This window comes from Mirounga leonina, unplaced genomic scaffold (genome assembly GCF_011800145.1).
Source record: "Mirounga leonina isolate KUSES-001 unplaced genomic scaffold, KU_Mleo_1.0 Mir_154, whole genome shotgun sequence".
In the NCBI taxonomy this organism is placed as follows: Eukaryota; Metazoa; Chordata; class Mammalia; order Carnivora; family Phocidae; genus Mirounga; species Mirounga leonina.
Window position 1 is genome coordinate 42283011 of NW_023270389.1, and position 24608 is coordinate 42307618.

Here is a 24608-nt window from a genome sequence, read left to right on the forward strand (position 1 = left end):
TGATTAAGAACCTACTCCATAAAATGAAACCTATATGTAAATATAAGTACAGTACACATACATGCACGCATGTTTGTGTGTGTGTGTGTGTGTGTGTGTATTAAGCACAATGCTCAGTGGAACAATCACAATCATGGGAGCTAATACCACGACACTATAAATCCTCATCCATTCTGTAAACATTAACTGAATTCCTGTCACCTGGGCATTCAGCACTGAGCAAAACAAATGGGTGTCTGACCTGGAAGTGGCCATCCATTGGTAACCTATAATTACTCAAATAAATGCCATAATTAAAAATGGTGGTAAGTGCTACAAAAGAAAAGTGCAGACACTATGAGAGAGTATAACTAGGAGTCTAATTTGGAATGGAAGGAGGTTAGAAAGCAACACTTAACCTGAGACCTAGAGGACAAGGAAGAATTGGCTGGGTGTCGAGCATTCTGGTCAGCAGGAACAGCTCGGGTAAAGTCCTCCGGAGGGAAAGATGAGAGAGCTGAGAACACCAAGACTATGGTGAGCGAAGGGGATGGCCAAAGAGGAAGGCAGTGTCACATCACACAAGCTGAAGGGGCCACTTTGAGGATTGGATTTCACCTGAGAGTCATGGGAAAACAGGAGATTTTTGAGTGCAGAGTGACCCAATGTGATTTATATTGTAAAGATCCCCCAGAACCAGATGTTTCTGGAGAGGGGCCCCCAACCTATGCAATTGGCAATCCATCAAAACATTCTTTGAAAAGCTTTTGAGTCTAGTTAATATGAAAAATGAATCCCTCCTATTCGCTGGTTGTGAACTAAGCCATAGAAGCATTCATTGTAGATCCCTGGATAAGACTGTGAATTCTGCATTCTAACTCCACTGTCAAAATAAGCAAGGCAGGAAGAGTTTCTAGAAATATCAGGCCGCCGTTTGAAGAGGATAGCCCAAGTGCAAATGCAGACAGCATGGTTTTATTACACTAACCAGGAAAGGGAGCTAAACATCAACCACAACAAAACATCAGTAATAACCCTTGGATGGGGCAGGTTCCAAGACTTAATTGGTTGATATCCACTAACTTCGTATGGTGAGTGAGTCATACAATTTCCTAAGAGTTTATTTGTGGCTGACTCATTCCAGTGGCCAATGAGGGAGCCATGTTACTTGGAACTAAACACTCCACCCCAGTCTTAGGAGGTTTCATTCTGGCTATGATGACCTGACTTGAAATATTCATGCTGGTGGAATTTTGGAGTTTCTGTTAAGCACAAATTCTAGTGGGTCACCTGTATTTGGAAGACGTGTGGCCTCCTTCTATGTGAGAATACTGATAGGTTCCTCTATTGCCATAACAAACATTGACCTTCCCACCCATTCCTCTGGTTTCATAAAACAGGTTTTATGTTAATTAGCAGGATAGAACAACTTCCTAAAAACCTAACCTCAAACATCAACTGCTTTGGAAGCTTAGCCTCCTTATCAAATTTATTTATTTTTTTAATTTTTAAAAAAGATTTTATTTATTTATTTGACAGAGAGAGACACAGCGAGAGAGGGAACACAAGCAGGGGGAGTGGGAGAGGGAGAAGCAGGCTTCCCGCTGAGCAGGGAGCCTGATGTGGGGCTCAATCCCAGGACCCTGGGATCATGACCTGAGCTGAAAGCAGACGCTTAACTGACTGAGCCACCCAGGCGCCCCTCCTTATCAAATTTACTAAACATTTGGTTAAGACAGTCCATGAGGCATGAGATCTATGCCTACTTCTAAATATTCTTACCATCCCAATGAACTGCTTTTACTACATTTATGCTTCAGCATGTTTTTTTCTGTTGCTTTTATCAAAAATTGTTAAATTTCTCTTCTTTATTCACTGCAAAGTTGATATTGAGAACCTTGTATCCCTTAGTACCTCTTCTTAGATAAAAAGAATGATTCTATTTCATTCTTTTCCCTCCCTCTTTTCCTTTCTTCCTTTTTGTTTCTTTTTCTTTCTTTCACCCTTCACATGTCCAGAAAATCTTGGTCAAGTTTTATATTTAATCTCAGCTACCACCTTACCTCTTATGGTGGTTGGAAATTGGGTTTCTACTTCTTAATTCTGTGTCCCCATTTAAACATCCTTAATTTGGTAACCTGAATATTTCTGTTTCATGAAAAAGATGTCATTCTGAAAAAAAAAAAAAAAGAGAATATACATAAATCCAGGGAAATATATTTTTCTTATGTCTCAAAGTACTTATCTGCTTTGAATGGCAAGCTGTGAGGACAGACAACCAGTGGAAGGTTAGGATGGAAGCTTTGGTCATCACTGTATGATTCAGAGAGCTGCTTCCTATGAAACCACTCTGACTACAGCAGTGTTCTCCCTTCTTAATAAATTTATCCTCAGGGAAGACACTGCTAAGAACATAGGGAGAGGAGGCAGGTACTGTGGATTCTACTACCTAGTGGCCTCCAATTAGCTATTAATCTTGAGTAAGTCCCTACATTTCCTGGAACTCACTTTCCTCATCTGTAGGAAAAAAGTTGGACTAAAGATATACTGAGTCTGCTTTCAGCTCTAACACCCTGTGGTTCTCTAGCTTCTTCTAGAAAAGGCATAGAAGAGTGGTTCTTGACCCCAAGAAGCTTATATTCTTTGAAGGATATAAAATACAAACCCATGCCCCCTTTGTGAAAAAGCACATATGTACGAGTAAATCTGCATATTGAAAGTCTAAGTTTGCCAATAGGACACCTGGCCTCTTAAGATTAGTGCAAGATAACTATGCTATTTTTTTTTTAAGATTATATTTATTTATTTGACAGACAGAGAGAGAGAATACAAGCAAGGGGAGTGGCAAGCAGAGGGAGAGGGAGAAGCAGGCTCCCTGCTGAGCAAGGAGCACGATATGGTGCTCAATCCCAGGACCCTGGGATCAAGACCTGAGCTGAAGGCGGATGCTTAACCGACTGAGCCACCCAGGCGCCCCTAACTATGCCATTTTAAAGATGAAGTAGTTAAGAAAGAGAATTCTAGAAAGAATCAGTCACACATATATTAAACTTCAGGAAACTGAATTTTATAAAAATAAACAGAAAGAGAGAATAATCCTGTGGTCAATGACTCCAAAAGGCAGGACACTTAAAGGGGCTTGGAAAATTACAAAAAATATTCTTATTCATATAGTCATAAGGCATCCCATCTACTGTGCATGAGTGCCTAAACATGCTGAAAATAATACATGGAAATTAATAATTTGGCCATTCAGAGCCCTCAGACTTCAACGGGATGAGTGTAAAAGACAAAACAAAAGGTCCCAAAAGACCAATGTCAGAAAAAGCAGAGACATGCAAAAAGCCTAAGAACAGCAAAGATTTTTGTTTTAGTTGTGTTCAGAGCAGGGAGAACAAGAAAAGACTGAGCTGACTGCTTGAGGCAGATGGTGTAGTATTACAAACAGGACTAAAGATCTGGAAGCCAATATGGGATCATTAAGAACAGTCTCATCAAACTCTCCTTTGCTTTTTTTTTTATGAGATTACCAAACAAGTCATATAACATAGCTTGATCTGAGCAAAACATTCTACCAAAGCTCTCCTTATACTCTCATGGGCAAAATGGGGAAACCCAAGGTGCCTTCCTAACTCACCAGGCAAATAAGCCCAAGAGGCTAAGTGGACTATGTTAGTCTGAACACCAGGCATGCCTCAGCGTTGTGTCCTCTTTAATACCTGAATGTGAAATTTGGTCTGAAAGTGCACGTTATTGTACTCACAAATGACCCGAAGCCAGGAAGGATGACTGATATATATATTAAATGATAGACTCAAGTGGAAGAAATATCTGACAGGCTGAGGCGAGCAAGGTGGATGCATATCTATGTAGACACCTTGCTTTCAAAAATTATTGGAATTAGTATGAGATGTGAGAGGTTTGACTTTACAGTTTTCACTTGAAAAGGACCTGAGAATATTAACTCATAGAACAACAAGGAATGGAAAAGAACAGAGCCTTCCAAAGGGCTGCCATCTTTGGCTATTTTCATAGAAATATGGTGTTCAAATTAAGGAAGAAAGTCTTTTCAATGTTTCTGTAGCATACATTCCATATTTGAAGTAATTTTTTTGATTCAAAGAACCAAATTAGAAAAGAATCTTTAACAAATAAAAGGAATTGTTGATAGCAAAGGTCAACCATGGTATCTTGGGATCAGAAACCATGGAGAGGGGTGCCTGGATGGTTCAGTGGTTTGGGTGTCCCACTCTTGATTTCAATTTGGGTCATGGTCTCAGTGTCATGGTCTTGGGGTCGTGGTATCAAGCCCCATGTCAGGCTCCGTGCTCAACATGGAGTCTGCATAGAGTTCTCTCTCTCCCTCTGCCTCTGCCGCTGCCCACTGCCCTGCATGCTTGCTCTCTCTCTCTCAAATAAATAAATAAATAAATAAATAAATAAATAAATAAATAAATAATAAATAATCTTTAAAAAAAAGAAAACGTGATGAGAACATCATAAAAAAATGGTGAAAGCAAGGGAAATAATCAGGTTTGAAAAAAAAGAAGCCTGTAGGAATTCTGATGCTGAGAAAGCTCAGCTCCTTGGAGAGCAGCTTATGTGCTCCTTCTGTCATATCGCCCTGTGTAGAGTCTTCGTAGTATTTATTGCCATCTGAAATCATCTTGTGTCTTTACTGTCTATTTTCCCTTCAAATAATACAAAATTCTCAAGACAAGGGGCCTTGCTTGACTGTTCAGTATTTTATCTGCAGCACCTAGAACAGTGCCTGACACATAGAAGACACCAAGAGAAAGGATGGGATGGTGTCTACTCACAGAGGGTCTCCCTCATGTCAAGCGGGTGGGTACCAACTGATCTCCAGGGACTACCTGACAGTAGGGGATATGGGGAGGGGCCCTTCTTTAGAAGGGGTATGGGGATAAAACCCCCAAACATCTCACTCCATGCAGTTGGACTTGTAGCTTGAGCCAAAGGTTTCTGCGGACCACTGCTGAGGCTTCAGGCATGTCTGGACATGTCCAGAGAAATGGTGGGAAAGGCTGGATAGAAATCAAATTTACACAAAGACTAAAAATCCTGCTGGAAAAACAAAACAAAATGAAAACCTCAAACTATGCCCCCTAGCAAACTTTTGACCTATCTGGGCATGTCTGGCAATTTGGTGGGGTAGTCAGTCAAAAGTTTACTTGCCAGTAAAGGGGTGGAGAAACTGGATCACTCCTGCATTGCTGGTGACCATGTGCAATGGTAGGCACCCCAGAAAACGATTTGGCAATCTCTTATAATACTACGCATGCAATTACAATACAACCTAGCAATTGGACCTCTAAGCATTTGACCCAAAGAAATGAAAACTTATATTCACACAAAACCCTGTAAGACAACAGTTTTAGTCATCACAGTCAAAAACTAGAAACAATCCAGATATCCTGCAGCGGGTCCATGGTTAAACTGTGGCATATCCCTATCATGGAACACTACTCAGCCATGAAAAGGAATGAACGATTGATAAACGAAACAACATCTGTGAACATGCAGATAATCAGGGAATTATGCTGAGTAAAAAAAGTCAATTCCAAAAAGTCACACACTGTATGATTAGACTTACATAATATTCTTTTTATTTTATTTTATTTGAGAGAAAGAGAGAGAGCACAAGCAGGGGGAGCAGCAGGCCGAGGGAGAAGCAGGCTCCCCGCTGAGCAGGGAGCCCGATGAGGGGCTCGATCCCAGGACCCCGAGATCATGACCTGAGCCGCTTAAGCGCTTAACTGACTGTAAGATCCAAGAGGGCGAACGTTGGGTCCGCCTTGTTTGTCACTGGATCACTAGGACTTGCTAGGACACAGCCCAACATATCAGAGGGTTAAGAAAAGGGTTCCCTTCTATCCAAATAAGAGCAATGGGCTATCAAATCTGCTTGATCCCCCCCAGTTTTGAACAACAAAGGGTTTATCCAAAAATGCACTTCGCTCCATGTAGTCCCTGAGTTCTGAGCAACCTGGAGCCAGGCTAGTCATACAGCCCAGTACTGCAGCCCCTAAATGGGGCAGAGGAGAGCTTCTTGGTTGTTCAGTGCACCTCTCCCAAGGCCACCCCAGATGCATGAAAACTGACAGAGCAATTAAGTTAATTCCTGCATCACACTGTGGTCATAGTAACACCGCTCTAGGAGCCTCTGACCAAGTGTAATTCCACAAAGAGGGAGCCACTGTCCTCTACTCCCCACCAAATAGCCTTGACAGCCTGTGGACTTGAAATGGGTGCCAACAGAAACTTCCAGGCCTGGGAGTTGTAGCAAGAGTACAGACCCAGAGAGGCAATGGTAGTGTTGCCGAGTCCTGGGCCGTGGCCCAGGCTGCTGTGGCCTCTGTAGGGCCCAGCAGAACCGGGGCAATCAGCAGGAGCGAAACTTCTGTGATTGGCCTTGTGTCTGAACTCATGTGAAAAGACCCTGAGGGATTCCCAGAACTAATCAAGGAGGAATTTTCCAGAGACTGGATGTGTGCATACACAGGTAGGGACCAGAATCAAGTAACTTGGACGACAGATTTTTTTTTTTTTAAGATTTTATTTATTTGACACAGAGAGACATAGCGAGAGAGGGAACACAAGCAGGGGGAGTGGGAGAGGGAGAAGCAGGCTTCCCGCTGAGCAGGGAGCCCGATGTGGGGCTCAATCCCAGGACCCTGGGATCATGACCTGAGCCGAAGGCGGACGCTTAACGACTGAGCCACCCAGGCACCCCCGACAGATTTTTTAAATAATGGTGTAACCTTATACCATATTGGTCCTGATTTTCAACGAGAGAGCTGGATTTGGGATCAAAACACCTCAACCCCAAGCTTCAGGTTTATTTTCTTAAACTGGCATAATACTGTCTTCTCTGCCTCCTTTACAAGGCTGCTACATGAGAATTATATGAAATGATGTACTATATATGAGAAAGCTTTTAAAATTATCAAGTACTATATGCATGCAATTTGTAGTGTTATTTTAAGAGCACTTCGTCACCTCCACTGTAACTTCCTTCCTTTTTATCTCATCTTCTAGAAGCTGCACAATTCCCAAGGCCCCTTTTTGTGCTCCCTATAAAATACTATGATATTTCAGGTCCTGTGTGATCTGGGCTATTTGAGGAGCATATCTACGGTCATCTTTGTCTCTTGGACATCATCTACGAGTTGTCCTGGGGCCAGAATCTCCCATGATTCTCTGCACCCCTGCCTAGGGCTCTGCTGAGGGTGTGGTCATGGGCTGTTGGACTAAATGAGGAGGGAGAGGAGCCAATTACCCAGGGGCTAGGAATTAGAAAATGAGCTCCAGAATTAGGTTCATAATTGCCCAATGTATAAAATTTTACAAGACCCATAACCTGGAAATTGAGGAGGAGTAGTGAATCCTGGAAATGAGGGGTTGAGAGCCAAGAAGTCAGAGGCCCTACATCTGCCCCCCCACCCCCCAACTTCTTCCAGGGCTGATGCAGCAGGTGTGGCTTGCGCTTCCTGCTCCAGCATCCAGCCGAGAGAACAGAGCCAGCTCCTCACTCACACTTGAAGTAAGCAGGGGCTATAGGCTGGCGTGGCTTCATTCATTCATTCATTCATTCACTCATTTATTCACCGAGCATCTGCAACGTGCTAGATGGCAGGGGTACAGACCTAAGGCAAGGTTTCTGACCTTGAGACCCTCTCAGCAAGCAGGTGCTGCATGGAAGTCTCAGGGGAAACAAGGAGAGAGCCAAGCTGGAGATGAGTGCACACATCTGCTCCAGGTTGCCCGAATCTTCAGCTCAGGGAGCTCCTCAAGCTGCCGGCAGGAATGAGTCCCACAAAGAATCTGAAGGTTTCAGGACTTGCCATGACTCAGCTGGACACAAGGACAGAGAGTTGCCAATGCAAACATGCAGATTGGGAGCCTCTAAGTTATGATTACTTAAGAAATAAGCCACTGGATCTTTGAGGCATGGTCCTCCAACGTGTCTAGGAATGAGAAGTCAGGACCTCTTGCCAAGGTGGAAAGCAGATGCCACCTTGGGCTTCTAAGCCTGGGGTGGAGTTAGACACTTTGTCTTCGCGGCTCCGATAGCCCTGGGCCCACAGCTCTTCTCAGCATTTCTCACACTGCACAGCTGCCGTCCTCACTGCACGGTGAGCTCCTCCAGGGAAGGAACAGTAGGGTGTAGTGAGTACAGTGAGTAGGCCCCTGGCCACTGGTGGCAGAACGATCTCAGTTCCCGCCTTGACTAGGCTTCTTACAGACTGTGTGGTTTCGCAGGGAGGATGGAATTCCATCACATCTGTAAAAACCTGAACTTAGGGTATAACCAATGTACCCTAATGGTGGCTGTTATTACTTTAATTTTATATCCAAGTAATAATAATTGCATACATCGAGATTCAGTGTAGGAAACAGAAATTGCTGTGTTTACATTAAGCAGGAAGGTATTTAATTAAGGAATGAGATGTTTACAAGGTGAGTGGAATAGCTGAAGGATGGGGCACCTGGGTGGCTCAGTCCATTGGGCATCTGCCTTCAGCTCAGGTCGTGATCCCAGGGTCCTGGGATCGAGCCCCACTTCGGGCTCCCTGTTCAGCTGGGAGCCTGCTTCTCCCTCTCCCACTCCCCCTGCTTGTGTTCCTGCCCTCGCTGTCTCTCTCTCTTTGTCAAATAAATAAATAAAATCTTCAAAAAAAAAAAAAAAAAAAAGAATAGCTGAAGGAGCAGGTTCTAGACTCAGGCTCCAGAAATGGCTCCCAAAACAATATAGAAATGACCCACTGGGAGAGTGAGCCCCTCTGGGAACCTCTTGAGCTCTGCTGGAATCCAGAAGCTGGGGCTACCCCTGCCTCTCGGTACCCAACAAGCTAAAAGTGGGCTCTGGAGCACCACTGCACAGAAACTTCCCATTTCCACAGGTTTGCTTGCCAGCAAAAATGGGTACAACGGGAACAGGTTCTGCCTTTCACGTTTTAGCCTGAGTTCATCTACTTGATGCAAGACAGTCTGCATCTGGAAATCAAAATGCAAAAGCGCCTGGAACACGTGGTGCTCAGCTTTCGGACCTCCTCGCCGGGGAGGCTGGGATGAAGGCTGAGTGAGCCACTGCACGCCGTCGCTAATATGCACGGACTGTCACGTTCCCGGTATCGCGCTGTGTACTTCATGCCAGGCCAGCCTCTGAGCAACCTAGTGGGACAAGCACTTATTTCACCAACGAGGCAGCAGAACTTTAAGGAAGTTGCCTATCCTGGGTCACAGAGTAAGGGGTGAAGGTGGGAGGTGAACAGGTTCTATCTTATTCCAGAGCCATGCTCGTAACCAGCATATTAGACCACCCATCATCCTACCTTGCGCGCCTAGCCTCGTGCCTGGCCACACCTGCTCAGCGCATGTTCGAGGAGTTAGTTCATCATGGGTGTAAACAGAAAGTTAAACCCGGAATGCTGTGGCCTAAGCGTCTTCATCTTTGGGTAGGATGCAGGTCAGAAGGCAGGAGGCCGACGATGAGGGACACGGAGGAGGTGTGCCCCCTTGCGTGGGGGTGAGGCGAAGCTGTGCGGGCAAGTCTGCCAGGGAACTGGGGCCAGGACGTTGGGGAAAGGCTCTTTGGTGGACTGGCTGTATGTCGCCCCTTCCTGCGTCCAGAAGAGGATCACGGGATGTGGCTACGGGCGGGGCTCACGAGAATGACAACTGATTCACCCAAGAAAAACAGAGTAAAAATACGATCTTGGAGAAAAAACACCCCCCTCCCCGCCCCCGCGCCCCGGGATTCAAGCCCTCTGGTGCCTGTGATAGTGGCTTCCGGAGTGTCCTGTCTCCGCTGATAACCGCACTCATCCTCCGCAGACGCGGTTGGCGGGCCGCTCGGCCACACACGGTGACGGTGCGGGCTTGCCAACACCCCCCGCCCGCGACGTGCTGTCGCCGCCCTCCCGCCTCCCAAGCCCAGCCCGCGGGGAGCCCCGAACTCTGTCTTCTGGCACAGATGCTAACCCCTGAGGGGGGGCCCAGGATCTCGGTGGACGGGGCGCAGCCACCACACAGGGGTGAACACGCACACACACAGCACCCACACGCGCACAGAGGCACACCACATACACACGCAGGGAGACGCAAACATACGCACCACGCGCGTCACACCCGCAAATGCAGACACACCCGCAGAAACATACACACCATAAATACACATACATACACAAATGTACACCACACCCACACCCACTCACATATACACAAACAACACAAATAGACACACATGTAAAATATAAATGTACACCACAAACATACAGGGACACACACACACATACCACACATACCACACAAACATACGCACACGACACATACACTATACACACAGAAACACAGATATACGCACCACAAATATATACACACCACACACTCCCACTCACAACATACACACCATGCGCACGCACAAACGTGCACAGTGCACACATACACCACATGCATGCACATGTGTGTGAATATACTCCATTTCTCAAAGAGTGCCTTGCTATGGTATGAGCTGTCTTTTTTTTTTTTTGTAGTTTTTAATTTTATTATGTTATGTTAGTCACCATACAATACATCATTAGTTTTTGATGTGGTGATCCACGATCCATTGTTTTCGTCTAACACCCGGTGCTCCATGCAGTACGTGTCCTCCTTAATACCTATCACCGGGCTAACCAATCCCCCCTCCCCCTTCCCCTCTAAAACCCTGTTTGTTTCTCAGGTCCATAGTCTCTCATGGTTCATCTCTCCCTCCGATTCCCCCCGCCCATTTTTCCCTTCCTTCTCCTAATGTCCTCCATGCTATTCCTTATGTTCCACAAATAAGTGAAACCATTTGATAATTGACTTTCTCTGCTTGACTTATTTCACTTAGCATAATCTCCTCCAGTCCCATCCATGTTGATGTAAAAGTTGGGTATTCATCCTTTCTGATGGCTGAGTAATATTCCATTGTATATATGGACCACATCTTCTTTATCCATTCGTCTGTTGAAGGGCATCTCAGCTCTTTCCACAGTTTGGCTATTGCGGACATTGCTGCTATGAACATTGGGGTGCATATGGCCCTTCTTTTCACTACATCTGTGTCTTTGGGGTAAATACCCAGTAGTGCAATTGCTGGGTCATAGGGTAGCTCTATTTTTAAATTTTTGAGGAACCTCCACAGTGTTTTCCAAAGTGGCTGTACCAACTTGCATTCCCACCAACAGTGTAAGAGAGTTCCCTTTTCTCCACAACCTCTCCAACATTTGTTGTTTCTTTCCCTGTCCATTTTTGCCATTCTAACTGGTGTAAGGTGATGTCTCAGTGTGGTTTTTGATTTGGATTTCCCTGATGGCTAATGATGATGAACATTTTTTCATGTGTCTGTTAGCCATTTGTATGTCTTCTTCAGAGAAGTGTCTGTTCATGTCTTCTGCCCACTTTTTGACTTGATTATTTGTTTTTTGGGTGTTGAGTTTGAGAAGTTCTTTATAGATTTTGGATACCAGCCCTTCATCTGTAGTGTCATTTGCAAATATCTGATCCCATTCTGTGGGTTGCCTCTTTGTTTTGTTGACTGTTTCCTTTGCTGTGCAGAAGCTTTTTATCTTGATGGAAGTCCCAAAAGTTCATTTTTGCTTTTGTTTCCCTTGTTTTGGGGGATGTGTCTTGAAAGAAGTTGCTGTGAGCAATGTCGAAGAGGTTACTGCCTATATTCTCCTCTAGGATTTTGATGGATTCCTGTCTCACATTGAGGTCTTTCATCCACTTTGAGTTTATCTTTGTGAATGGTGTTAGAGAATGGTTGAATTTCATTCTTCTGCATGTGGCTGTCCAATTTTCCAAGCACCATTTATTGAAGAGACTGTCTTTTTTCCATTGCATGTTTTTTCCTGTTTTGTCAAAGATTATTTGACCATAGAGTTGAGGGTCCATATCTGGGTTCTCTATTCTGTTCCATTGGTCTGTATGTCTGTTTTTGTGCCAGTACCATGCTGTCTTGGTGATCACTGATTTGTAATATAGCTTGAAATCGGGCCACGTGATGCCCCCAGCTTTGTTTTTCTTTTTCAACATCTCCTTGGCGATTCAGGGTCTTTTCTGATTCCATACAAATTTTAGGATTGTTTGTTCCAGCACTTTGAAAAATGTCATTGGAATTTTGATCGGGATGGCATTGAAGGTATAGATTGCTCTGGGTAGCATAGACATTTTTAACAATGTTTATTCTTCCGATCCATGAGCATGGGATATTTTTCCATCTTTTTGTGTCTTCTTCAATTTCTTTCATGAGTGTTTTGTAGTTCCTAGAGTATAGATCCTTTACCTCTGTGGTTAGGTTTAATCCGAGGTATCTTATGGTTTTTGGTGCTATTGTAAATGGAATCGTTTCTTTAATTTCTCTTTCTACAGTTGCGTTGTTAGTGTATAAGAAAGCAACTGATTTCTGTGCATTGATTTTGTATCCTGCCACATTACTGAATTGCTGGATGAGTTCTAGTAATTTGGAGGGGACTCTTTTGGGTTTTCCACATAAAGTATCATGTCGTCTGCGAAAAGAGAGAGTTCTTTGCCAATATGAATACCTTTTATTTCTTTTTGTTGTCCGATTGCTGTTGCTAGGACTTCTAGTACTGTGTTGAACAACAGTGGTGAGAGTGGGCACCCTTGACGTGTTCCTGATCTTAAGGGAAAGGCTCTCAGCTTTTCCCCATTGAGGACAATATTTGCTGTGGGTTTTTCATAGATGGATTTTATGAGCTTGAGGAATGTTCCCTCTATCCCTATACTCTGGAGAGTTTTAATCAGGAAAGGATGTTGTATTTTGTCAAATGCTTTTTCTGCATCAATTGAGAGGACCATATGGTTCTTCTCTCTCCTCTTATTAATGTGTTCTATCACATTGATTGATTTGCGAATGTTGAACCACCCTTGCATCCCGGGGATGAATCCCACTTGGTCGTGGTGGATGATCCTTTTAATGTATTGTTGGATCCTATTAGCTAGGATTTTGTTGAGGATTTTGGAATCCATATTCATCAGGGATATTGGTCTGAAATTGTCCTTTTTGATGGGGTCTTTGCCTGGTTTGGGTATTAAGGTAATGCTGGCCTCATAGAATGAGTTTGGAAGTTTTCCTTCTGTTTTTATTTTTTGAAACAGCTTCAGTAGAATATGTATTATTTCTTCTTTGAATGTTTGGTAGAATTCCCCAGGGAATCCATCAGGCCCTGGACTCGTTTTTTGGGAGGTTTTTGATCACTGCTTCAATCTCATTACTGGTTATTGGCCTATTCAGGTTGTCAATTTCTTCCTGTTTCAGTCTTGGCAGCTTATAGGTTTCCAGGAAGGCCTCCATTTCATCCAGATTGCTCAGTTTATTGGCATATAGTTGTTGATAATAATTTCTAATAATTGTTTCTATTTCCTTGGTATTGGTCGTGATCTCTCCCCTTTCATTCATAATTTTATTAATTTGGGTCCTTTCTCTCTTCTTTTGGATAAGTCTGGCCAGTGGTTTATCAATCTTATTAATTCTTTCAAAGAACCAACTTCTAGTTTCGTTGATCTGATCTACTGTGTTTCTGGTTTCTAATTCATTGATTTCTGCTCTAATTTTAATTATTTCTCTTCTAATGCGTGGCTTAGGTGTTGTTTGTTGCTTTTTCTCTAGTTCTTTAAGGTGTAGAGTTAGTTGGTGAATTTGGGATTTTTCTATTTTTTTGAGTGAGGCTTGGATGGCTATGTATTTCCCCCTTAGGACTGCCTTTGCAGTATCCCATAGGTTTTGGACCGATGTGTTTTCGTTCTCATTGATTTCCATGAATTGTTTAAGTTCTTCTTTGATTTCTTGGTTGACCCAAACATTCTTGAGCAGAGTGGTCTTTAGCTTCCAAGTGTTTAAATTTCTTCCAAATTTTTTCTTGTGCTTGAGTTCCAGTTTTAGAGCATTGTGGCCTGAGAATATGCAGGGAATAATCTCAATCTTTTGGTATCGGTTGAGACCTGATTTGTGACCCAGTATATGGTCTACTCTGGAGAAAGTTCCATGTGCGCTCGAGAAGAATGAGTATTCTGTTGTTTTAGGGTGGAATGTTCTGTAAATATCTATGAGGTCCATCTGGTCCAATGTATCATTCAAAGCTCTTGTTTCCTTGTTGATTTTCTGCTTAGATGATCTGTCCATTGCTGAGAGTGGAGTATTGAGGTCTCCTACAATTAACGTATTGTTATCAATATGACTCTTTATTTTGGTTAACAGTTGGCTTATGTGGATGGCTGCTCCCATGTTGGGGGCATAGATATTTACAATTGTTAGATCTTCTTGTTGGATAGACCCTTTAAGAATGATATAGCGTCCTTCTGTGTCTCTTATTACAGACTTTAGTTTAAAATCCAATTTGTCTGATATAAGAATTGCTACCCCAGCTTTCTTTTGAGGTCCGCTGGCATGGAAGATAGATCTCCATCCCTTCACTTTCAGTCTGGATGTATCTTTAGGTTCAAAATGAGTCTCTTGTAGACAGCATATGGATGGGTCCTGTCTTTTTATCCAATCTGCAACCCTGTGCCGTTGTATGGGAGCGTTTAGGCCATTCACGTTGAGAGTGATTATTGAAAGATATGAATTAATTGTCATCATGTTGCCTGTGAAGACATTGTTTTTATAGATTGTCCCTGTAAATTTCTGTTGTAGATCACTTTTGGGGTCTTTCTCCTTTTATAGAACCCCCCTTAATATTTCTTGCAGGGCCGGCTTAGTGGTCACATATTGTTTCAAATTCTGCCGGTCGTGGAAGCTCTGCATCTCTCCATCCATTCTAAATGAAAGCCTTGCCGGATAAAGTATTCTTGGCTGCATGTTCTTCTCATTTAGTACCCTGAATATGTCTTTCCAGGCCTTTCTGGCTTGCCAGGTCTCTGTGGATAGGTCTGACGTTATTCTGATGTTCCTCCCTCTGTACATAAGGAATCTCTTCCCCCTAACTGCCCTTAAGATGTTTTCCTTGGTTCTAAGATTTGCAATTTTTACTATTACATGCCGGGGTGTTGGCCAGTTTTCCTTGATCTTAGGAGGGGTCCTCTCTGCCTCTAGGACTCGAATGTTTGTTTCATTCCCCAGATTAGGGAAGTTCTCAACTACGATTTGCTCAAATACATCTTCTAGCCCTCTCTCTCTCTCCACTCCCTCCGGGATTCCAATTATTCTGACATTGGAATGCCTCATGGTGTCACTTATTTCTCTGATTCTATTTTCATGGATTCTGAGTTGTTTTTCCCTGGCCTCCTCTTTTCCCTTTTTATCTATTATACTGTCTTCCAGATCGCTTATTCTCTCTTCTGTCTCAGTTACCCTAGCTGTTAGATTATCTAGATTGGATTGGATCTCACTGATAGCATTTTTAAGTTCTGCCAATTCACCTTTTATTTCTGCCCTTAGAGACTCTATGTTGCCATTAATTGATTTCTCCATTCTAGCCATTGTCTTCACAATTGCTAGCCTGAATTCCATCTCTGACATCTTGGTTATGTCTGCATCCATTTGTAAATCTGCAGCATAAGTCTTAATCTCTGAGTCTTTTCTGTTTTGGGGGCTCCTTCTCCTAGTCATTCTGTTGATGGGTGTTTGAGGGAATGTATGGAGTCCAAATTATTGAGCAGAACCCAAGCAAGATGCACCTGTTTTCTTGGGACCTTAGGGTTGCTCGCCTCTTGTTTTCCCAGCCTGTCTTCTGCGGGAGGGGCCTGCCTCACTGTTACTCAGGCAACCCTGTTTGGGCGGAGTTGCCCTGCGCCCCTGTGGCTCAGTGGGAATCAGTCTTTGGGGCTTTTGTTCTCTGGCACCTTTCCCTGGCGGCTTTCCACGTCTCTTCCGTGAGTCAGAGCAGAAGAGACCGTTTCCAACCCTCTGCCTCAGAGCAGAGAGACCGCAGTCTGCTCTTCAGTGAGCTCTCCAGGCCACACTGTCTCCGTTTCTGTCCGTGCTGCTATAAACTGCAGCGTCTTGGGTTGTGCGCCCCTCTGCAGCACTTCCAGTCCTGCCTTGGGGCACGTCTCTGCCCTTTGTGCTTCTAAAACTGCCAGCCGCACCCAATTCGCATGCCCGCGACTCCGCCGCTCGGGGTTTCCACCCCGGAGGTTGCAGTTCACCGGCAGGACCCCGGCGCACCGGGTTTCCCTCTTGGAGGCTGCAGTTCGCGTGCACGCGACCGTCGCTCCGGTTTCTGTCCGGGGGGCTGCGGTTCGCGTGCGCGCGACCCCTCCGGTCTGGTTTTCCACCCCGGGGGCTGCCCTAAAGTCCTTTCCCGACCCTACTGGTCTGTGAGTCTGTGCCCATCCGCAGCGCGCGAGGCTGTCACTCACCGGCGGTGTAGGATCCCCACGGCCAGGTACCCTCCCACCGCCATTTATCCTCCGATATCTGCCCGCAGAATCACGGCTCTCCACTTGGTACCTCAAAACCAACCGCCTGCGATATTCTGCTTGTAGAGATCCAGATCTTCTTACATCTCAGGCTGGTTTCGTGGGTGCTCAGAGTAGTCTGGTAGATATCCAGCTCAATTCTGGGGACCAGTTGAAATAGGGTCCCCTACTCCTCCGCCATCTTTCCCCCCTCCCTCCTGGTATTAGCTGTCTTATAAAAGGCTTAAAATAAATATTACCTGGGCTATGAGCATAGGAGGTATGTATACAAAACAGTATCAAAAATGGAAAAAGCAGCAAAAATGGTGTATACAAAAGGGTAAACTCTGTTGAAACACATGCACGATATTTATAGAGACAGGAAGATAATGTAAGCAACACAAAAAATGGATGATTAATAACCTTTAGGTCATTTTCTATGAATGTATTTAGTTGAACAGTCCATTTTTTCTAGTGCCTGCTCTGTAGCCCTGACACACTCACCGTGTGGCCACTGACTTATTTCCACAGGGTGGCAACTGCTAGGCCTCTGGCTCACCCCCTTCCATTCTGAATGCACTCCCTGGGGCAACAGGACTGCAGAGTCCCTGCATTGCAGCGTCTGACTGATGACAAAACTTGCCATTGCTCCCTCTTGTCTTCCAACCTCCCGCCCTGCCCAAATCAGGAAAACCCCACCGTTCTTGCCTGGGGGATTACAGGGAAGTGCAGGGATTTGGTGCTGACTTCAGTGAGATGCCAGCTTCCCAGAGCCCTGATTTCTTCCAGCGCTGACAGTTTACCTCTGTGTGTCTAGGGGGCGCTCAGGTCCAGGAATTGAAAATGTCAGAAGATTCCCCCTGGATATTTGTGAAACTCCTGGAAGGAGAGGAAATCAAAGTTAGGGGACAGGCAGGTGAAAATGATGGTTGGGGATAGTTGAGGAGAAGGAGAGTTTGGGTCAGTTGTGAATATATATCCAACACCCATTGTTGCACTGAAGTTCAAATCTAAAAGGAATCATAGGGTCAATCAGGTAGAACCCCTTCATTTCCCGGATGCAGAATCCAAGGCCAGAAGAATGAAGTCAGAACTAATTAGAAGCAACTCTGTCATAACCCATGGAGAACTCTCTGGTGGAGCAATGGCTGCCATTTTCCACTTTCCGTTCCACAGTATTGTTTCACTGACTGTGTATGAACTGAAATATTATTCTGCATATGAGATTTTATTAGAGTGGGTAATCAATTAAACATACTTTAAGACTTTCCATTTTATTAGATGAATGTAGAAGAATATAAAAAGCACAAATCAGGTGTTTAATACAAGCATGTCCTGTTTTAATAGAGTTGAAAATCCAAACAGCCAAATTCAAAAATACAGTATGATTGCTTCATTGCAAAATGTACCATTCAGTAGTCTTTTTCTCCCCCCCCCCAACCCAGGAGGAATGTCCCACTACATATTTCAACACTGAAGTTTTCAGGGAAGAAAAGGGCATATATAAGTCAAGAAAAATAATGATGAATTATGTATAGTTTTGGCATCCTGATAATTCACTAGCGTGTGTTTTTACTTTGTTTATAGAACAGTAAGAAACAGGGAAGATATACGGATTAGCAATGGGAGCCAGAGGTTTAGTCCTGCATTTGCCACTAACCCCAAGGCCTTACTGAGTCTCTTAACTTTTGTGAGCTCCAAGTCCCCTCTACAAAATAACAGGCTGGGACCAGATGACCTCCATGGGTTCTCCTAAGGTTACAGAGCAGAGTGCAAGCATGCTCAGACAAAAGAGTCAGACCAACTAGAGCTGGTTTGCTCCATCTTCAACTTTCTGAGCTAGCCACGGAGCTTCTCTGGGCTACAGCTCCTCCGTGGAGTGGAAAATGTGCACTATCTTCCGCCATGTGGGGCCATTTGAATGTTAAATGAGCTAATGCACACCAAGTGCCTAGACATTGCCTGCCACATCAGAGGTGCTCAGTAATTTTCGTTGTATCCCATTCTGTCATTGGATAGCCATATTAATTTTATGAAGAATTTGTGGCCCCTATCTGGCTCAAGATAATGTCCTGGGGATGCAGTAGAGAAGGATTTGACCATGGACTTTCACACAAGGCCTTTTGCTATCAATGTAAGAGGGATAGAAGCCAGGATGGGTGGAAGGGGCCCTGTCCCAACTCCCCCACCACAGTTGGCACCTTTTTGGAGTAGATTTCTGCCCCACTGTGGTTTGGCTCCATTTTGTTTTGCCTTCTCTTTATTGAGTTGTGCTCATTTGCTCTTTATGGATGGCTTCAGTTTTTTTTGAGATTCTTTTTTCACCTGCCTCTCCCTTCACTCGTGCTATTATTTCCTGCTTAGATCATTTCCCAACCTCCCCTCCCCTTCATGTGGCTAATCCTTCAGGGCTCAGCTTTCCTCATGGAAATTTTTCTGGCCCATCACCACCCGTGCTCTTTGCTTTCATAGCACCCTGTCCTTCCTAACACTTAGCACAATTACAGTTACATAATTTATTTTTGTCCTATTAGTCTGTCTCCCTTACCAGGCTACAAGCTCCAAAACAGCAGCAGCCTTTTCTATTTTGTTCCCAGATATCTCCCTAATGCTAGAGTGCTTAGCACATAGTAGGGGTTCCGTGAAGATGTGTTGAATAAATGGATGGATAAATGTATGAACTAAGCAGCTCATTAGTAGAAATATCCTGTCCCTTTTCTCATTCCGTGTTGAGATTCATCTTCACTTCCCTCTGCAGGGTTTCTCTATGGCTTCTCCTACTTTCAGAAAAGGAATTGATTTACTAATAGCACAAAAAAATCCAACCAGGAAGTCACTGGTAGATTCTAGAGAAATTTAATCTTGCTCAAACTGTGGCTTAAACACACATCCGCAATACGTTCCATGTCCCCTAGTAGGGCATTTAAGTCTACTTTGGGATACCCAGGTGATGATCAAGAGAAGCAGAATGGCTAAGTGATCTTATTGATGACACTACCCATTTTAGATTCCACTTTGACTTCCAATTTTTCCAGCCCAACCATTCACTACTAAAGATTCTCGGTTCGCTATCTTGGACCCCCCTTTCGCCTCTGGGATTTCCTAGCCTCATTGGCCCCCCCCAGGTAATCACACGAGCAGGTGAGCAGGTAGGAGCTCCTTAAAAGCAAGGTGTGTGTTTATATAGAATGGATGTTTTCTCCTGGAAAGCGACCTTGAGGAGAGAACAGAGAGTGGGGGCAGAAGAGTGGGTTTCTCCTGAGTTGTGGCTCACACTACTCTCTTTATTTTTCTCTTTTATGTTTTTCTCTTTAATGGGATAGCAGCATGTAGGCTTCTCTGCTAAATGATAGGTAGTTTTCCTCTCCCAGTCCAGTCTGACTAAGGACTGGGTTGAACAACCACAGGCAGCTATGGAGGAAATATTTTCCACAATAGTTTTCTGGAGCTCTGCTTTGTGTGGGTCAGCCTTCAGGCTTCCTGACAATAAAGCTTTGTTCTCATTTCCTCCTGATACCTGATCCAGCGCTACGTGATTGTACTGAGCAGCAGTGAATGCCCGTTCTCCAACTCCCAGAGGTAAATTGTCATTATGAAGGGAACAATAGCCCAAGCTTAGGTGTGGAGAGTATATATTCAAGGATGCTGTGTTTAATTTCCATGAATAGTCTTCACGATGAATAGCTTCAAGATTCCTGGGATTTGTTTCTTTTCTTTTCTTTTCTTTAAATAGCATATCAGGGTCCTCCTTTTCAGCCTCGAGTCCCCATGTCAGGGATTCGGACCTGTCTGGGGGTGTGTGTGATAGAAAGGTGGGCAAGAGTCACTTCGGAAGGGATTTAGGTGGCAGGGGCGGGAGTGGGCATCTCGGACACCAGCAGCTCCCTCACTTGGCCCCAGGGAAAGAAAAACTGCAAGCTCAAGTTACCACCACAGTTGACAAAGCTGGAAGAGATGTAAAAAGCATAATTCTGATGTCAGAGAAATGAATGGTAACTGAAAGTCGGAAGGGGGACCACGGTGTCTGCTTCGGTGCTCACATTGTGGCATCGCAGGCTGCAACACCCAAGTCTTTGGAGGCGGTAGCTGTTCGGCGGTCTGTGCAGCTCTGGGGACAACATGCAGCACTGACTTGGACATTAGCGCTGCCGGGAGGGCGCCGGCAGCTGTGGGGCCGAGGGGTCCTCGGTGGCTCCCCAGGCAGTGAACATCCGGAAGAGAATGTGGCCGAAAAGGAAGCACATGACAGACGTGAGCATGGGCAAGAGATCCCTGGGGACTCCCAGAAATAAATTCGGGAGAAGAGATCTCCCCGAGGGGAAGCGGGGAGGAGCCAGCGAAATGGCACTGACTGGTGGATGTCACCTCAGCCCCGGGAAAGCACACGTTCCGATGGAATGACGCAAGCCGGGCTGGGAAGGAGCTAAGAGATGACCTTGTCAAGGTCCCTCATAACACAGGTGTTGACATGGAGTTCAGAGACGTCAGACTATCTGCCCTGGTTTCATAGCCAGTGAACAACATAGTTGGGATGGACCCACTTTTCCCAAGTCCCAGCCCACGACGCGTGATGGACTCCTGACATTCTTCCCATATGTGGAGGGCATTAAGGGCTTCTGCTGTCTCTGGGAAGGGAGAGTCTTCTTGGTGCCTATGACTTTGAGGAAGGTCTCTGATGCTTTGAGTCAAATGGAACGTGTGGTGGAGGTTCTGTGTAGGAGGACACCTTGGGAAGGCGCTTTTGTTTTGTTTTGTTTTGTTTTTTTCTAAAGAGGTTTTAGTGAGGCCGCCTGGAGCTCCCCCCCTCGGGCACTAGTGAGGAGACACGCCAACCTGCAGGACCTTGGAGGGATCAGGGAGCTGTTGGGTCCAACGAAGAGGCAGTGGAGCTTGGGCTTCCGGTCATTCCCTACCTTGTTCATCTCCTATTGCCCTTGGATCTGAGAGGTGATAAAGACAGAAGAGTGGGGGTGGGGGTGAGGGGCAGGGGGCGTGGACCAGCTGCATCTCCTGGTGCAGGCAGTACAGGGAGAAGACGCTCCAAGCTGCATCGTCTGGGCGGCACTCTCCCGCTCCACGATGCGGGGCTCCGGCTGCTTGGGAGTCGGGCTCGGGGCTCAGTGCTCGGCGTTCGTCACCTGCTCTTCATCAGGCTGTCCCTGTGTCCGGGGCGCCGGTGCTTGGGCAGCACACCCTTCCCGGGCCGCCCTCACAGGTCTTCAGAGGACTGGAGCGAATCCAAGAAGGGCTTCAGTTTCTCCACCACCTCATTCTCTTCCTGTTTGCCCTGCGGGGCAGCCTTGTCAGCAAGCAGTGCAAGTTCAATGACAGGCCTTTCAGCGCCTGTTGAAGGGACCCCATGCGCTGCAGTTCAGCGTGGCCCAGGAGGGGAGCGGGGTCGGGTCAGACCCCAAAGCACTCAGCTCCTTCCCGAACATGAGAAGGTCAGCAGCACTGCCGATGGCACTGGAAGCAACCTGCTCGGCCAGATCGCGGAGCTGGTGGAAGCTGTTGTAGCTGTTCCGAATGTGCTCCCCGCTCGCGGCAAACTGCATCTGGATGTCGGCTGGGAGGAAGTCCTTGGTACAGTTCATGAGTTCATCTCCAGCACACTGAGCCGATTCCTTCACTTGTTCTGCACCGTAGGGCCACTGAAGGACAGGAACAGCCCGAGGGCCACATCCTCGGAGAACAGGGGTGCCGGGCCACCAGCTCAATGAAGCGCCTCCGGGCGGGGCGCTGGCCTCGAGGAACTCCCGGGGCGGGGGGCGGGGGGGGGCTCCCAGCATACTCTTGGGCCGAAGGGCCGGCACCCCGCGCTGGGAGAGCTTCTGCAGCAGCATCTCGTGGAAAACCGCAAAGTCCTCCTACCATCTTTTCCCGGAGGACTTGAAGCGCTGCCTGGAAACCTCATATTCCACATGCTTCAGGAAGAGGCCCTTCTTCTCGGGAATGAGCTCTAGCTGCTCCGTGTCCTTGGCCAGCAGCTCCTGCGGGCATATGACAGCGGCAGGCGCTGCCCGGCAGCAGCCGCAGTTGACCAGGCGCGGGTCCCTCCGCTCTCCGACCTGGGGTGTTGGCAGTGCGCCTCCTCCTCGGCCTCCGCCTCAGCTGCCACCGGGCCGGGCGTCACGCCTGCCTCCTCTCCCCCTTTTTTATTGTAAAGCAAATGCTGCTGCAGTGCCAACGTTGCGGGGAACAGACGGCTCGGGTCTCTGTGAGTCAGGGGCCCAGACCCAGGCCCCCCAGGTCCTTCTCTGCCGCGGAAGCCTGAGAAGCTGACGGGCTGGCAGGCCAGGCCCTGCGGAGATACCAGGCAGGTGGTCTCCGCGGTGCTGAAGTCTGGGACGGCCACCAACAGCACCCTCTGGTCCTCTGGGCCTCCGAAGATTTTAGAGCCAAAGCTGGGGGTGTTCCCAGAAGGTAGCTGTGAGGGCCCTCAGGAAAGATGAATGGGTTGGTCTTGTAGGAAGGGTAGCAACCTAGTGTCGGGGCGGTGGGGCTGAAGCAACCCTTATGTAGGGTCCAATCCAGCATCTCCACGTGATCCTCCTTGCTGCGATACTGGAAAATGTCACTCACATTCTGTCCTGATGTCCCTAGGAATCTGACTCCATCGATGGTGGCTTGGTAGGAATTGGGGACCAGCTGGAGGTTGCAGTAGGCAGTGGCCAGTGGGAACATGCAGGGGTGCAGGGGTTGCTGGGGGAACATGTAGTTGGTTGGGTCAAATTTGCCTGGCATCACATCCGTGGGTACCGAGGTGCTCAGCTGCAGGAGCATCTCATCCAGCATTTTGACAGCCTCCACGCTGGCTGCCTGCGTTTTCTTGGTTAAGTACATGGCCTTATTGATGGAATCTCTGTTCTGGGTATTGTGGCTAGGAGGTTCCCTTCAAGGATGACCCAGGACATGTGGGCAGCACTGCACTGTTCCCCTCATCCCCCAGCTGCCCTGTCACCACGTCCACCAGCAGCTGGGAGTACAGCAGGCTCCCGACCCCACCTCCACTCAGGCCCAAACCAGATACCAGCAGCACAAACCTGTCTGTGCCAAGGTGGGATGCAGGCTTCTCAGGAGCAAGCTTTGCAAAGCAGAGGTCCTCCACCAGAAACTTCCCACTGTCTCTCACAGAGTCGAGCATTGGCCAGGACTGTCCCTGTGACCAGCTTTGACACATCAATGGTGCCTTCCAGTCTGATGCACTGCAATTCATCTTCCAAGACCAGTTCATCCTCTGGGTGGATATATTTGCTCCGAGGAGGCCAAGGGAGCAGGTTGTGCTCTTCACTGATCTCCCAGAGGATGATGCCTGGAGCGGCATGGAGTGATGAAGAGGGTCCCCAACACACAACACTTCTCCCCAGGCCGCAGCTCACACAGCTTCTTTATTTGGACTCCATCAGCTCAGTGCTTTTGGGCCCAGCTCACCAGGAAGGGCTTCATTTGGAGGAGATGGGTGGCATCAGTGGGGCCATACTGCTGGCTAAAGCTGCGCTCCCCCAGCAGGAAGGGCTGGGAGGACTTGGTATAAGTCAACACAGGCACACGGGCAAAGGTGGCATTGTTGGCTGATGATGGGGAGATGAGAGTGTGGGCCCTTTGGACAGCTTGCTCAGAAAACATGACCTTGCTTGATGTGTCCAGATCACTGTGCTCAGGACAAAGAGGTGGTAGTCACAATGCAGCATCTACTACAAAAAGGTGATGCCTCAACCGTGGAGAGGAGGAAGGGTGGCCTCATAGAAACAGAACATTAGCTGGATCTCATGGTGTTCAGTCTATTTACCTAACCATACCCACGCCTTTGTGGTCAGACGCTTTTCCTATTCAACACTAGTTGACACACAGAGTCTAGACCCAGCCACCAGGGCAATAGGACACAATTTTTTTTTTTGCATCAGTGAGTTGTTGTGTTTTTGTTGTTGTTGTTGTTTTAACCAAAATTCTCTCTGCTGCTGTTTCAGCTCATGTACCCTTAATCTGTCCTAAGCAAATGTAAGGCAAACTTTTTTATATTTTGTTTTATATTTCTTCATGAAATCTGGTCACCTCTTAGTCTATTTAAAGTGAAACAGCCCAACTTCTTTATCCACTGTTTAGGAAGCTAGGACCAAGGTAGTCTTTTGTTATGGAATGTTCCAGACGCTCACAAGAGAACCCAACTTTCCATATGTCATAGCATTCATTTTCAGTTATTCACTTTTATTATAGTATTA

General features: G+C 46.3%; 2 pseudogenes; both read right to left on the reverse strand.

The window, feature by feature from the left end:
• Window positions 1-21155: 21155 nt before the first annotated feature.
• On the reverse strand, window positions 21156-22454 carry LOC118014232 (annotated as a pseudogene).
• Window positions 22455-22611: 157 nt separating this feature from the next.
• Window positions 22612-24407, reverse strand: LOC118013710 (annotated as a pseudogene).
• Window positions 24408-24608: the final 201 nt, after the last annotated feature.